At 43.1% G+C, this 17075-nt stretch overlaps 1 protein-coding gene across 12 annotated transcripts in view; it reads right to left on the reverse strand.

Moving 5' to 3' along the window:
* Nucleotides 1-17075, reverse strand: part of NSD2 (nuclear receptor binding SET domain protein 2) — a 98891-nt gene that overhangs the window by 48769 nt on the left and 33047 nt on the right. Inside the window, exon 2 of one of the 12 annotated variants that reach the window (XM_057502046.1) lies at nt 5696-5817. The exons of 10 other annotated variants lie outside the window; for them this stretch is intronic. The gene's annotated coding sequence lies outside the window, so the exon portion shown is untranslated. Of the gene's footprint in view, nt 1-595; nt 689-5695; nt 5818-17075 lie in introns of all 12 variants that reach the window. One more of the 12 variants, XM_057502047.1, reaches the window with a different exon arrangement.

A 17075-nucleotide genomic window follows, 5' to 3' on the forward strand; every position in this document is an offset into this window, starting at 1 on the left:
AGGCCTCGCAACAAATGCCAAAAGTGTCCAGGTGGAAAAGCCTGAAGTGCAGCCACAGGGGTGCTAGGGTCTGCGATCCAAAGCTCCTCGGGGAGCAAGGGATGGAAAAGGGCAAGTCTAATACCCAAGTCCCAGCTGGGCTTCATGTGTCCTGTACTGCCTTTCAATACTGGATCACACATAAAAACATTTTGTGTGACTCATACAGTATTTTTTAAAGGTAAATCACAATAGGCTCCTATTCCAACTTATGCAGACTACTGAACAAAAATATAAAACACTAGGCAGTGGCACTGAGAGAGACCAGAAGCCAGGAGGAAAGGGAGGAAGAGCACTGGACAGACATTTGGGTCTCAGGTTTGTGACTGACGGAAGTCTGAGGCAACCGCAACAGCTGTACATAGGGAGAAGGAGAACTTCAAACCAAAGAGCCATGGACGAGGAGCCCCAAAGTCTGCACACAGATTCCAGGCTGCACACCTATGGGGCACAGTCCAAACAGCCTAGCTTATAACGTAGCAAACAAGAGTCCAACTGCCAGACAAGAAAACAAACCAAAACGCCACTCTTAAGCAAAACCACACCCGGATCCCACCTGACCCGCAGGAGGACGGCTCCGCAGTGCGGGCGAGGGTGCAGGGAGGCTGGGACCGTGCACAGCGGATGGGAACAAAAAACGGTGCAGCCGCTGTGGGGACAGCACAGAGGTTCCTCAGAAAACTAAATAGAACTGCCACACGACCCAGCGACCCCACATCCGGGAACAAACCCCAGCCTGGGAGAGTCGTCTGCACCCATGCCCACGGGGGCAGTGTTCCTGACAGCGGAGACGTGGGGGCAGCCGGTGTCCGTGGAGGGACGGGTGGCCGAGCAAAAGGCCGTCCGCCCAGGCAGGGGGTGTTCCTCGGCCCCCACGAGGATGCAGTTGTGGCCCGTGTCCCACGCGGCGAACCTGAGGACATGATGCTCGGCAGACGAGCCCATCACGGAGGGCCCAGTCCGGCGTGGCCCAGTGCTGGCAGGCCTATCATACCCGAGCCACAGAGGCGAGGGAGGGAGGTGGGCTGGGGGAGGGGAGACGCCATCAGCAGGTACAAGATGCACGAGACGGGAGGAGCTCTGGGGTGACGGGCACGTGACTGTCCTGACCTGCGTGCTGAGGAACAGCCGTCAGGGTGACGTCTATGTTTTGCCTATTTTAATAGTAATTGAAAATAAAAGGCCACTCTTAAGGGGAACATAACAGGACCCAGCGTCTCATTCACAATATCCAGGATACAACCCCAATTGCTAAACATATGAAGAAATAAGGAAACAAATGAAACAAACCCAACATGGCCCAAATATTGAAATTCAACATATAAGGATTTCAGAGTATATATTTTAACCATGCTCAGGAACATAAAGGAAAATATACTCATAGTAAAATAACAAATTAGATAGTAACAGAGAAACAAAAACTATGAAAGAGAGCCAAATGGAAATTCTATAACTGAGAAATACTATATCTGAAATTTAAAAAATCATTGGATGGTCTTAATAGCATATTAAAGAGTCAAGAAACTTGAAAATGCATCAGTAAAAATTATCTTGTCTAAAAAAAAAAACTTTTATTTAAAAGATTAAACAGGGAACAGAGCCTTAGCCATTGTAGAACAGTATCAAGATGACTGGGAGATTCAAGATTGGTGGCCTGAGAGGTGAGACAGAGAATTCCTCCCAAAACCACAAATAATATGAAAATATAGTTAATTGCTACAACTAACCCTAAAACAGCAACAAGAAAGAAGGCTGCACCAGACTGCACACAGGCCTCAGGAACAGAGCAGGCCTCACGGAACAGGGTAACGTACCGAAGCCTTGACCCAGCAGGACCCGAGCCCTCCCCCGCCCCAGCTCACAGGCGGGAGGAAGAGAAACGGAGGGGGGCGGGGGGGAAGCCTGGGGCTGCTGAACACCCAGCCCTGGAGGCCTGTCTGCTTGGCGAGCAAAGACCTACACTGTGTGGTGCTCTGGAGGTTGGGGAGCTCAGAGAGGTGGAGTGCTTGAGAGACAGATTGTGGCCATTTGTGGAGGATGGGGACCCACACCCAGACCCTCTGGGACAAGGGAGAGGCAGGCGGTCTGAGAGGCTTCCCATTAGCGAGAGGGCGGCTGAAGGGGCGGGGTTTGCACGGAGCTTGCTGCGCGGGGGAGGGGAGAGCTGGACGAGGTTGTCCGGGTGGTTCTGCCCAGCTGGTTGGGAACTTGGGGGAGCTTCAGGCGCTCCATCCCCCTGGCTGCCTGCTGAACTTCGAGGCCCCGCACTGTGACACGCAGCCTGCTGCGCCTTCCTCCTACCTGCCGGCACCGGCTCGCAAACCGGCAGTCACTGCGCAGGTGTCAGGCCAGGCAGAGGGAAGCTCCGCCTACAACAGCTAGGGATGCCAAGCACAGAGGGTTACACCTGTGTGCTCTGCCCACTGGCTCTGACACCAGAGACAGGCACCGCAGACGGGAATCGGGGAACAGATCTTTCCTCTCCCCAGGCACCAGCTCTGCTCCCATATGGCCCCCAACCTCACTCTAGGGGCTGAGCAGCTCCAGAGACTGGAGCTTGTGGGCACTAGTGGGCACCACACAGAAATATGAAACATCAAAAGAACATGGTTCAGACCAAAATCTCACAAACCCCAGAAAAAGGGCCAAATGAAACTGAACTCACCAATCTGCCTGAAAGAGAGTTCAAAATAAAAATCATAAACATGCTTATGGAGGTACACAGAAATACTCAAGAACTCAGGAACGAATTTAAGTTGGAGATTCAATCATTAAGAAATTCCATATCCGAAATGAAACATACAATGGAGGAATTTAAAAACAGATTAGATGTAGTAGAAGAGACAGTAAATGGAATAGAAATTAGAGAAGAGGAATACAAAGAAGCTGAAGAACAGAGAGAAAAAGGAATCTAAGAATGAAAGAATATTGAGAGAACTGTGTGACCAATGCAAACGGAACAATATTCTTATTATAGGGGTATCAGAAGAAGAAGAGAGAGAAAAAGGGATAGAAAGTGTCATTGAGGAGGTAATTGCTGAAAACTTCCCCAATCTGGGGAAGGAGATAGTCTCTCAGGCCATGGAGGAGCACAGATCTCCCAACACAAGGGACCCAAGGAGGACAACATCAAGACATATAATAATTAAAATGGCAAAGATCAAGGATAAAGACAGACTTTTAAAAGCAGCTACAGAGAGAAAAAAGATCACATACAAAGGAAAACCCATCAGGCTATCATCAGACTTCTCAACAGAAACCTTACAGGCCAGAAGGGAGTGGCATGATATACTTAATGCAATGAAACAGAAGGGCCTTGAACCAAGAATACTGTATCTGGCAAGGTTATCATTTAAATTTGAAGGAGGGATTAAACAATTTTCAGATAAGAAAAAGTTGAGAGAATTTACCTCCCAAAAACCACTTCTACAGTGCATTTTGGAGGGACTGCTATAGATGGAAGTATTCTTAAGGCTAAATAGATGTCACCCAAGGGATAGACAAAGAGCACAGAATATGATTCATAACACCCAAAGAATGGAGGAGGAAGAAAAAGGAGGGAAAAAAAAAGAACCTTTAGGTTGTGTTTGTAATAGCACACAAAGTGAGTTAAATTAGACTGTTAGATAGTAAGCGAATTATCCTTGAACCTTTGGTAACCACGTATTAAGATGTCTGGATCCCTCCCACAATGGGGGGATGAGGGAAAAAGTGAGACAGAAAAAACATTTGGGAGAAAACCAGCCAAGAAAACTTCCTAGATTTGGTAAGACATAAATTTACAGATTCAAGAAGCTCAGAAAACCCTAACAGGATAAATATAAAAGAACCCACACCCAGGTGCACATCAGCTAAGAGGCTGAAAAACAAAGATAGAGGAACTCCTTAAAGCAGTCAGAGGGGAAAAAGCCATACAAAACAATCATATGGATAATCACTTACTTCTCATGAGAAACAGAGGCCAGAAGACAATGGAATGCCATGCTTTAAGATAGGGGAAAAGACAATGACTGTCCCCCCAGAACCTGACATCCAGGAAAAGTACCCTTGGAGAAAGAAGGCAAAATCCATTTCCAGGGAAAAATAAGCTGGCAAGTTGTGACCAGTACCCTACACTGGACGAAATGCTAAAGAAAGTTCTTCAGGTTCAAGAGAAATGAGACCAGACTGAAACTTGGGTCTTTAGGAAGAAATGAAGGCACCAGAAATGGTGAATATACAAGTAAACATAAAACACCATTTGTTCCTTTTAGTTTCTTTAAAATTCGTGTAACTAAAGCAAGATTTGTAACACTGTAGGGCATATAACTTAACAGGCACATAACAGCTGACATAACCTCCTCACAGTTGAGATCCACATAGAACTTTTTAACAGAAGCCTCACTAATTACATAAACAGTTGTAAAATAAAAACATAAACATACTTTGTATATGTATTATATACTGTGTTCTCACAATAAACTAGAGAAAAGAAAATGTTTTTTCACATTGTCTCAACTCTTAAAAAAGTTTTCCAATATAGTTATTGAAAAGGATCTGCATACAAATGGACCCATGCAGTTCAAACCTGTGTTGTTCATATGACCACCAGGAGGGAGTAAATAAATGGAGACAGTTGTGAGGCTTGTTTTACATGAGTATCGCTGTAACTGTATGTAGACTGTGATGCAAAGCGCAGTCCTAGCTAGATCAACTACTGAGAAAATTAATGCCAAGCAGGGCCGACAGGTAACAGTTTACCTGCCAACGCTTCAGGTTTAGGATATCTTCACAAAAGTTCAGGTTTCTGGCTTTTCTTAAAACGCACCAAGGGCCACAAGGCTAGGAAGTCACAGGGCCAGAATTCAACTCCAAGCCTAGGCCCGTGTCAGCCACCACCTGTGTGTGAATGACCCTTCAAGCCTGCTCACAGTGTTGGTATCTTTAAGTTTAAGTCCATGAATGTACTGAACATAACTTCTAAGTATCTGGACTTGGCAAGTGGACTTTTACTGTTGCTTTTATTTTCACTCACACTCCTTGTTCTTATGTATCTTGCCACGTTTCTTCCTGATCTGACTCAGCTGTTTACTTCCCAGAACTCTGCCGGTGAGAACTCCTGAAGGCACGGCCCCCCCAGAGGGAATCAGCCTTTATACTCCATGACGCCCCTAACAGCTTAGTGTCATCTTTCTAGGAGTTTTTGCTTTTTACCCAAGATACACCAATAAATCAGAAAATCTTCACTCTGTTTAGCATTTCAAGAAAACCCAACCAGGAAAAAAAAAAACAAAAAAAATACCCCACCAGGAGGTACAGGACCTCAAGAGCCCGAGAGCCATGCCAGGGGGCCCACTGCCCCTCAGCGGGCAGCCAGTCTTAGGGTGGGGGGTAAGCTTCTAAAAGTAGAAAGTACAAGGACCTATAGGACAGACTCCAGAAAGGCAGTTTTCAGCACTTTGCCGCATGTGCTTCAAGTCTTTTTCATATAAAAGAAAAAAGAGCTCTGGCTCATGGCGACAGCAGACGGTGCAGGAAGCTTGCCCTGCGGTGCTCCCCCGCACCCCAGAGCTAGCGCAGGCGATGGATGCAGCCCCTTAGGGTCCCAGACCGCCTGCCACCGTGGGCACTCCCGAGCAGCATGCCAGGCCTGGTGAGGAGGGTGCCACTGCTCCACCTCATGGGCCCAGGGACCATGGCACCACGTCGTATGGCCAGAAGGTGGAGGGCAGCAGGCCAGCACACGCAGTCTAGCCCTGGGTACTGGCTCCCCACAAGTCTGTGCCGAGGAGCAAACGGCTAAAAAGAGATGAAACCACCATCAATAAGGGTAAGCGCCAACTACTATCCCCTGCATGCAGCCCCATCACCAATTCTCTTAAGAATCCTTCCAGCCCATTGTCCATATCCATTAGCACAGAGCTGCTGCACAGGAGGTATATGCTTATAAAGGCTGTCAGATCATATCTTGGCTCTGCGACTCAATCAGTCAACACACCATTATGTCCCCATACTGACATATACAAGTCTGGCTCGCTCTTTGTGATCACTGTGTGTCATTCATCATGTAAAAACATCAATTTCTATTGTTTTAATTATTCCATAACATAGAAAATGATGGGAAGTTTCCCAAAATATACAAGGCTGGCATAACTCACATGCCAAAACAAGAAAAACAAGTGCAAAAAAGAGCTACAGACCAAGATCAGTTGAGCATGATTATAAAAAAAATTACAAGATAGATGTAAATCAAACTGCACAGAGTCATTACTGTATTAAACAGGATACCACGGCCAAAGAGGATTTATCCAAAAATGATGATTCAACATCAGGAACTCTCATTAACATTATATCATCACGTTAACACATTAAGAGATTTCTGGTGAAAGTACCCAAATTATTTTTTTAAAGAAAGAAGTTAACTCAAAGGAGGAAATCTCCAGGTCAGAAATGAAGATGGGAAAGCAATCAGCCTTAAAGAGCACAGGGTGCCCAGGGCAGGACCGTACAATTTGAGAGCTGGGCTGGGCAGCCTGAACACACAGCAGAGATGCAGTGGCTTGGAGCAACATGGGGGCTGCCATGAGGCTGGAATCCCCACCTACTGCTTACACCTGTGGCAAGTGACTGCGGCCTCTCACCTGCACTCCAGGTCCTGGGGACAGAGGGCCAGCCCACAGGGCAGTTCTAAGGACTGAGGAGAAAGAAGAGCAAGCATCACCAAGAGCAGACCAGGGTTCCTGCTGTCATGGGGCCGTCATCACCTGAGCCTCCCCCGTGGCTGGCCCAGGGCTGGGCCCTCACCAAACAGCACCACAGGCCCCTGAGGCAGGCAAAACCACCCTCAAATCCTGAACTAAGAAATACATGCAGAAATGGGTCTAGAATGAGCCACACTGGTGGGGCTGAAAAGGCAGCTTAGAAACTGCTCAGGGGATGACGCCTGGGAGACCTCCCTGCTGGGGCAACCTAAGGACAGAGGTCACAGAGCATGCAAACCCATCCCCACCAGGTGGGGAGCTCAGTGAGAGCAATGTGGAAGGTCCTCCTCAGAATAAAAGTAGGAAATCATTTTTCTCATAACTTACAGATTTGGAAAAAGAATATAGGCACTGAAATAAAAACACAGCAGACTGAGCACAGCTAGACACATAATAGGTAGTAAATTAGCTTAACAAGGCACCAAAACACACTGCTGATAAGGAAATGAGAAACATACAAGAGGGATCAAGAGACAAAACATTCATGGCATGTTCTTCCAAAAATGTACAGAGTGCCTACGATGTGCCAGACACTGAATTTTAGGTGCTAGGTTATAGCACTGAACAAAAAAGGATAAAAATATTCTGCAGTCCTAGCTAATGCAACAAGACAAGAAAAGGAAATAAAAAATACACAGATTAGGAAGAAGACATAAATGTCTTTCCTCGACAGATGACATGACCATCTATGTAGAAAATCCAAAAGTATAAAAAAATTTCTGGAATGAATAAGTGATTATAGCCAAGGTTACAGCATACAAGGCTAATGTACAAAAGTAAATCACTTCCCTATACACCAGCAATGAACAAGTGGGAGTCTAAGATCAAAAACACCATTTACATTAGTACCCAGAAAAATGAAATACTTATGAATAAGTCTAACAAAATATGTACAAGACACATATGAGGAAAACTATAAAACTCTGATGAATAAAATCAAAGAACTAAATAAATGAAAAGATAACCCATGTTCATGGATGAGTCAATACTGTCAAGATGTCAGTTCTTCCCACCTTTACCTGTAAGTTAAAACCAATCCCAATCAAAGTCCCAGCAAGTTATTTTGTGGATATCAACAAACTGATTCTAAGGTTAATACGGGGAAGCAAAAGACCCAGAATAGCCAACACAATATTTAAGGAGAAGAACAAAGTTGGAGGACTGACACCTACCTGACTTCCAGACTTCCTATGAAGGTACAGTAATTAAGGCAGTGTCATATTGGCAAAATAACAGACAAACAGATCAGTGGGAAGGTACAGAGAGCCCAGAGATAGACTCTCATAAACAGAGTCAACTGGTCTTTGACAAGGAGCAAATGCGACTAAGTGAAGCTAAGATGGGCTCTTCAGCAAATGCTGCTGGAATGATGGGTCAGGTACATGCATCTACACAAGGACCTTATACTCTTCATAAAAATTAACTCAAAATGGTCATAGACATAAATGAAAGACAAGAAATTTATATAACTTCTAGAAGATAACGAGAAACAGCCTAGGTGATCTTGGCTTTGTGGTGATATTTTAGACACAACATCAAAGGCACAGTCCACGAAAGGGATCACTGATATGCTAGACTTCCCTAATTAAAAAACCACTTCTGGGATTCTCAAGATGGCGACATGAGTAAGGTGGCAGAAATCTCCTCCCAAAACCATATCTATTTTGAAAATACACCAAATACAACTATTCCTAAAAGAGTGACTGGAAGATACAGTACATGAGCCAGGCTAAATCTGCGAGAGCCCAACATCTCATGGAAAAGAGTAGGATACAAAGTCGTGACCAGGCGGGACCCGAGCACTCCCCCCACCCCAGCTCACCAGCGGGAGGAAGGGAAACAGAGTGGGGACGGAGTGGAAGCACAGGAATGCTAAATAACCAGCCCTGGTGGTCTGCCCCGGGAGCACAGACACACACTGCATGGTGCACTGGATACTGGAGGAGCAGAAAAGCAAGGTAGGAGACTGAGACTGCGAACAGGTCCCCACAGCCGGCTGCCCCAGGACAAAAGAAAAGCAGGTGCCTTAGACGTCTTAAAGGTACAAAGATTTAACAGGTGGACAAAATCATCCTGGCACACTCAGCCCAGCAGGCTGGGAACTCTAAGGAACTTCAGGCACCCAAACCCCCTGGGTGGCAGTGCAGCTCCGAACCCCCTCATGGTGGTAAGCAGCCTATTGTTCCTTCCCGGCCTGACCTGACATTGCTGCAGAACAGTCAGGGAGCAGCCCCGCTTACAGCAACCACCCAGCTTAGCACAGAGGCTTCTCCTGCACTTGGCTAACTGGCCCAGATCCAGAGGCTGCTCCCTGCGTGTGGTTGACCAGCACAGACAGTGGAGACTGGTGCATAGTCCGGGAGACACAAAGGGGCTTTGTTCTCATGGCAGACCACGCACCGCTGGCCCACGACCCCCGCCAGTACCCTAGGCCATCTCAAAGGCCGCTCCGCCCACAGCAGTTTAGGGGATTAACCCAGAGGCTGCTCTCTGCGTGTGGTTCACCAGCACAGACAGCAGAGACTGGGAGGTACAAAAGGGCTTTGCTCTTGCAGCAGAAAATGCGCTGCGGACCTGCAACCCCCGCCATTGCCCTAGGCCATCTCAAAGGCCACTCTGCTCACGGCAGTTTAGGGCATTAATCCAGAGGCTCCTCCCTGTGTGTGGTTAACTGGCACAGGCAGCAGAGACGGGCAAGGTGACCAGCAAGCAGGAAGGTACTTTGTTCTCCCAGCTGACACATGTGCCACTTGCTGACAACCATGCCCAACACCATGAAAAGTCAGAAGAACCTTGTTCAGTCTAAAATCTCTCAAACACCAGAGAGAGGGCCTGGTGAAACTGAAATCACGAATCTACCTGAAAAAGAATTCAAACTAAAAGTCATAACCATGCTGATGGAGCTAAAGAGAAATATTCAAGAGCTAAGGGATGAAGTCCGGAGGGAGATAACAGAAATGAAACAAACAATGGAAGGATTTAAGAGCAGACTGGATGAGGTGGAAGAGACTGTTAACGGAATAGAAATCAGAAAACACGAATACAGAGAAGCTGAGGCAGAGAGTGATAAAAAGATCTCTAGGAATGAAAGAATATTAAGAGAACTCTGTGACCAATCCATACAGAACGATATTCGCATTACAGGGGTACCAGAAGAAGAGAGAGAAAAAGGTACAGAAAGCGTCTTTGAAGAAATAATTGCTGAAAACTTCCCCAATCTGGGCAAGGAAATAGTCTCTCAGACCATGGAAGTCCACAAATCTCTGAACACAAAGAACCCAAGGAGGACACCACCAACACATACAATAATTAAAATGGCAAAGATCAAAGACAAGGACAGAGTATTAAAAGCAGCCAGAGAGAGAAAAAAGATCACCTACAAAGGAAAACCCATCAGGCTATCATTGGACTTCTCAGCAGAAACCTTACAGGACAGAAGGGAATAGCATGATATATATTCAGTGCAATGAAACAGAAGTGCCTCAAACCAAAAATACTGTATCCAGCAAGATTATAATTTAAATTTGAAGGAGGGATTAAACAATTCCCAGACAAGCAAAAGTTGAAGGAATTTACCACGCAAAAACCATCTCTACAATGTATTTTAAAGGGACTGCTCTAGATGGAAGTACACCTAAGGCTAAATAGCTGTCACCAGAGAAAATAAAACCACAGTAAAGAAAGTACACCAACCAAATACTAACTAAAGGCAAAATAAAACCAGCTATCCACAAAATCAGTCAAAGGAAACACAAAGAATACAGAATAACACAGCTAACATATAAAGAGTAGAGGAGAAAGAATAAGAAGGGAGAGAAATAAAGAATCATCAGACTGTGTAAAAAGTGAGTTAAAGTTAGATGGTTAGATAGTAAAGAAGCTGCCTTTGAACCTTTGGTAACCACGAAGCCAAAGCCTACAATGGCAATAAGTACATATCTATCAATAATCACCCTAAATGTAAATGGACTGAATGCACCAATCAAAAGACACAGAGTAATAGAATGGATAAAAAAGCAAGACCCATCTATATGCTGCTTACAAGAGACTCACCTCAAACCCAAAGACATACACAGACTAAAAGTGAAGGGATAGAAAAAGATATTTCATGCAAACAACAGGAACAAGAAACCAGGTGTTGCAGTACTTGTATTAGACAAAACAGACTTCAAAGAAAGTAACAAGAGATAAAGAAGGACATTACATGATGATAAAGGGGTCAGTACAACAAGAGGATATAACCATTATAAATATATATGCACCCAACACAGGAGCACTAACATATGGGAAACAAATACTAACAGAATTAAAGGGGGAAGTAGAATGCAATGCATTCATTTTAGGAGACTTCAACACACCACTAACTCCAAAGGATAGATCCACTGGGCAGAAAATAAGTAAGGACATGGAAGCACTGAACAACACATTAGAACAGATGGACCTAAGAGACATCTACAGAACTCTACACCCAAAAGCAGCAGAATACACATTCTTCCTAAGTGCACACGGAACATTTTCCAGAATAGACCACATACTAGGCCACAAAAAGAGCCTCAGTAAATTCAGAAAGATTGAAATTCTACCAACCAACTTCTCAGATCACAAAGGTATAAAACTAGAAATAAATTGTACAAAGAAAACAAAAAGGCTCACAAACACATGGAGGCTTAACAACAAGCTCCTAAATAATCAAGGGATCAATGACCAAATTAAAACAGAGATCAAGCAATATATGGAGACAAATGAAAACAACAGCACAAAGCCCCCACTTCTGTGGGACGCAGCGAAAGCAGTTGTAAGAGGAAAGTATACAGCAATCCAGGCATATTTAAAGAAGGAAGAACAATCCCAAATGAACAGCCTAAAGTCACAATTATTGAAACTGGAAAAAGAAGAACAAATGTGGCCCAAAGTCAGCAGAAAGAGGGACATAATAAAGATCATAGAAGAAATAAATAACATTGAGAAGATTAAAACAATAGAAAAAAAATCTGTGAAACCAAGAGCTGGTTCTTTGAGAAAATAAACAACATAGATATACCCCTAGCCAGAATTATTAAGAGAAAAAGAGAATCTACACACATCAACAGAATCAGAAATGAAAAAGGAAAAATTAAGACAGGCACCACAGAAATACAAAGAATTATTAGAGAATACTATGAAAATCTATATGCTAACAAACTGGATAACCTAGAAGAAATGGATAACTTCCTAGAAAAATACAACCTGCTAAGAATGACCCAGGAAGAAACAAAATTTAAACAGACCAATTACTGGCAACAAAATTGAATTGGTAATCAAAAAATTACCCAAGAACAAAACCCCCAGGCCAAATGGATTTACCTTAGAATTTTATCGGACATACAGAGAAGACATAATACCCATTCTCCTTAAAGTTTTCCAAAGAATAGAAGAGAAGGGAATACTCCCAAACTCATTATGTGAAGCCAACATCACCCTAATACCAAAACCACGCAAAAACCCCACCAAAAGAGAAAATTACAGACCAATATCCCTGATGAACATAGATGCAAAAATACACAACAAAATATCAGCAAACCAAATTAAAAAATACATCAAGAGGATCATACACCATGATCAAGTGGGATTCATCCCAGGGATGCAAGGATGGTACAACATTCGAAAATCCATCATCGTCATCCACCACATCAACAAAAAGGACAGAAACCACATGATCATCTCCATAGATGCTGAAAAAGCATTCGACAAAATTCAACATCCAATCATGATAAAACTCTCAACAAAATGGATATAGAGGACAAGTACCTCAACATAATAAAGGCCATATTTGACAAACCCACAGCCAACATCATACTTATCAGCAAGAAGCTGAAAGCTTTTCACCTAAGATCGGGAACAAGACAGGGATGCTCACTCTCCCCACTGTTATTCAACATAGTTCTGGAGGTCCTAGCCATGGCAATCAGACAACACAAAGAAATAAAAGGCATCCAGATTGGTAAGGCAGAAGTTAAACTGTCACTGTTTGTGGATGACATGATGTTGTACATAAAAAACCCTAAATAAAGGATCTACTCCAAAACTACTAGAACTAATATGTGAATTCAGCAAAGTTGTTGGATACAAAATTAATACACAGAAATCTGTTGCATTCCTATACACTAATGACAAACTAGCAGAAATAGAAATCATGTAAACAATCCCATTCACAACTGCATCAAACAGAATAAAATACCTAGGAATAAACCTAACCAAGGAAGTGAAAGACCTATACTCTGAAAACTGCAAGACACTCATGAGAGAAATTAAAATGATACCAATAAATGGAAACACATCCCGGGCTCATGGCTAGGAAGAATTAAAATGGTCAAAATGGCCATCCTGCCTAAAATAATCTTTAGATTCAGCGCGATCCTTATCAAAATACCAACAGCATTCTTCAACGAACTGGAACAAATAGTTCAAAAATTCATATGGAAACACCAAAGACCCCAAATAGCCAAAGCAATCCTGAGAAAGAAGAATAAAGTGGCGGGGATCTCACTCCCCTACTTCAAGCTCTACTACAAAGCCATAGTAATCAAGACAATTTGGTACTGGCACAAGAACAGAGCCACAGACCAGTGGAACAGATTAGAGACTCCAGACATTAACCCAAACATATATGGTCAATTAATATTCGATAAAGGAGCCATGGACATACAATGGAGAAATGACAGTTTCTTCAACAGATGGTGCTGGCAAAACTGGACAGCTACATGTAAGAGAATGAAACTGGATCACTGTCTAACCCCATACACTAAAGTAAATTCAAAATGGATCAAAGACCTGAATGTAAGTCATGAAACCATAAAACTCTTAGAAAAAAACATAGGCAAAAATCTCTTGGACATAAATATGAGTGACTTCTTCATGAATATATCTCCCCGGGCAAGGAAAACAAAAGCAAAAATGAACAAGTGGGACTATATCAACCTGAAAGGCTTCTGTACAGCAAAGGACACCATCAAAAAACAAAAAGGTACCCTATAGTATGGGAGAATATATTCGTAAATGACAGATCCGATAAAGGCTTGACATCCAAAATATATAAAGAGCTCACACACCTCAACAAACAAAAAGCAAATAATCCAATTAAAAAATGGGCAGAGGAGCTGAACAGACACTTCTCCAAAGAAGAAATTCAGATGGCCAACAGACACATGAAAAGATGCTCCACATCGCTAGTTATCGGAGAAATGCAAATTAAAACCACAATGATATCACCTCACACCAGTAAGGATGGCTACCATCCAAAAGACAAACAACAAATGTTGGCAAGGTTGTGGAGAAAGGGGAACCCTCTTACACTGCTGGTGGGAATGTAAATTAGTTCAACCATTGTGGAAAGCAATATGGAGGTCCCTCAAAATGCTCAAAATAGACTTACCATTTGACCCAGGAATTCCACTTCTAGGAATTTACCCTAAGGATGCAGCACGCCAGTTTGAAAAAGACAGATGCACCCCTATGTTTATCGCAGCACTATTTACAATAACTAAGAAATGGAAGCAACCTAAGTGTCCATCAGTAGATGAATGGATAAAGAAGATGTGGTACATATACACAATGGAATATTACTCAGCCATAAGAAGAAAACAAATCCTACCACTTGCAACAATATGGATGGAGCTAGAGGGTATTATGCTCAGTGAAATAAGTGAAGCGGAGAAAGACAAATACCAAATGATTTCACTCATCTGTGGAGTATAAGAACAAAAGAAAAACTGAAGGAACAAAACAGCAGCAGAATCACAGAACCCAAGAATGGACTACCAGTTACCAAAGGGAAAGAGACTGGGGAGAATGGGAGGGTAGGGAGGGATAAGGGCAGGGAAGAAGGAAGGGGGTATTATGATTAGCATGTATAATGTGGGGGTTGGGGTAAAGGGGAGGGCTTTGCAACCCAGAGAAGACAAGTAGTGATTCTACAACATGTTTCTATGATGATGGACAGTGACTGTAATGGGAGCTTGGGGGGGACTTGGGTTAGGGGAGAGCCTAATAAACATAATGTTCTTCATGTAATTGTAAATTAATGATAACAAAATAAAAAAAATATATATATATATATATATTTTTTAATTCATATGGAACCACAAATGACCCCAAGTAGCCAAAGCAATCCTGAGAAGAAAGAATAAAGCTGAGGGGATTACGCTCCCCAACTTCAAGCTCTACTACAAAGCCACAGTAATCAAGACAATTTGGTACTGGCACAAGAATAGACCCATAGACCAATGCAACAGACTAGAGAGCACAGATATAAACCCAAGCATATATGGTGAATTAATACACAATAAAGGAGCCATGGATATACAACGGGGAAATGACAGCCTCTTCAACAACTGGTGTTGGCAAAACTGGACAGCTACATTCAAGAGAATGAAACTGGATTATTGTCTAACCCCATACGCAAAAGTAAACTCAAAATGGATCAAAGACTTGAATGTAAGTCATGAAACCATAAAACTCTTAGAAGAAAACATAGGCAAAAGTCTCTTGAATATAAACACGAGCAACTTTTTCCTGAACACATCTCTTCGGGCAAGGGAAACAACATAAAAAATGAACAAATGGGACTACATCAAGCTAAAAAGTTTCTGTACAGCAAAGGACACCATCAGCAGAACAAAAAGGCATCCTACAGTATGGGAGAATATATTTGTAAATGACATATCTGACAAGGGGTTAATATCCAAAAAATGTAAAGAACTCACACACCTCAACACCCAAAAAGCAAATAACCCTATTAAAAAATGGTGGAAGAGATATGAACAGACACTTCTCCAAAGAAGAAATTCAGATGGCCAATAGGCACATGAAAAGATGCTCCACATCACTAATTATCAGGGAGATGCAAATTAAAACCACAATGAGCTCTCACCTCACACCAGTTAGGATGGCCAGCATCGAAAAGACTAAGAACAACAAATGCTGTCTAGGATGTGGAGAAAGGGGAGCTCTCCTACACTGCGGGTGGGAATGTAAACTAGTTCAACCACTGTGGAAAGAAATATGGAGGTTTCTCAGAAAATTAAAAATAGAAATACCATTTGACCAGGGAATTCCACTCCTATTAATTTACCCAAAGGAAGCAAGATAGATTCAAAAAGTCATATGCACCCTATGTTTATCACAGCACTATTTACAATAGCCAAGATATGGAAGCAACCTCAGTGTCCATCAGTAGATGAATGGATAAAGAAGAGGTGGTACATATACCCAACAGAATACTATTCAGCTGTAAGAAAGAAACAAATCCTACCATTTTCAACAACATGGACGGAGCTAGAGGGTATTATGCTCAGTGAAATAAGTCAGGCAGAGAAAGACAAATACCAAATGATTTCCCTCATTTGTTGAGTATAACAACAAAGCAAAACTGAAGGAACAAAATAGCAGGAGACTCACAGACTCCAAGAAGGGCATAGCAGTTATCAAAGGGGAGGGGTGGGGGAGGGCGGGTGGGGAGGGAGGGAGAAGGGGATTGTGGAGTATCATGATTGGTGCACATGGTGTCTGTGGAGTCATGAGGAAGATAGTGTAGCTCAGAGAAGATAAATAGGGACTCTGTGGGATCTTACTACAATGATGGACAGTGATTGCAATGGGGTATTGCGGGGACTAGATAATAAGGGTGAATGTAATAACCACATTGTTTTTCTTGTGAAACCTTCATAAGAGTGTATATCAATACCTTAATAAAAAAATAATTAAAAAACTACAGTGAGACACCACCACACCCATTAGAATGGCCAAAAATCCAAAACATTGATGACAGCAAACACTGGTGTGGCTGCAGAGCAGCAGGAACGCTCGCTCATGGTGGCAGGAATGCAGACGGTGCGGCCGCACAGGAAGGTGGTTTGTCAGCTTCTTACAAAACTGAATATATTCTTCCTACTCAATCCATCCATCCAGCTCCTTGGTGTTTACTCAGAGTTGAAAACTTATGTTCACACAAAAACCTGCTCAGCTGTTCAACAGCAGCTTTACTCATAACCACCAGAAATTGGAAGCAACCAAGGTGTCCTTCAGCAGGTGCTGGACAGACAGACTGTGGGCCATCCAGACAATGGAATACTATTCAGCTCTAAAAAGCGATGGGCGAGCAAACCAAGAAAAGACATGGAGGAACGTTAAATGCATATCACTAAGGGAAAGAAGCCTCCAAGCTGTGTGACCCCAACAATATGACGTTCTGGAAATGGCAGGACTGCAGAGACAGTGGAAGGATCAGGGGGAGGGAAGGATGAACAGGTGCCACATATG

The sequence above is a fragment of the Manis pentadactyla genome, chromosome 5, assembly GCF_030020395.1.
Source record: "Manis pentadactyla isolate mManPen7 chromosome 5, mManPen7.hap1, whole genome shotgun sequence".
Lineage (NCBI taxonomy): Eukaryota > Metazoa > Chordata > Mammalia > Pholidota > Manidae > Manis > Manis pentadactyla.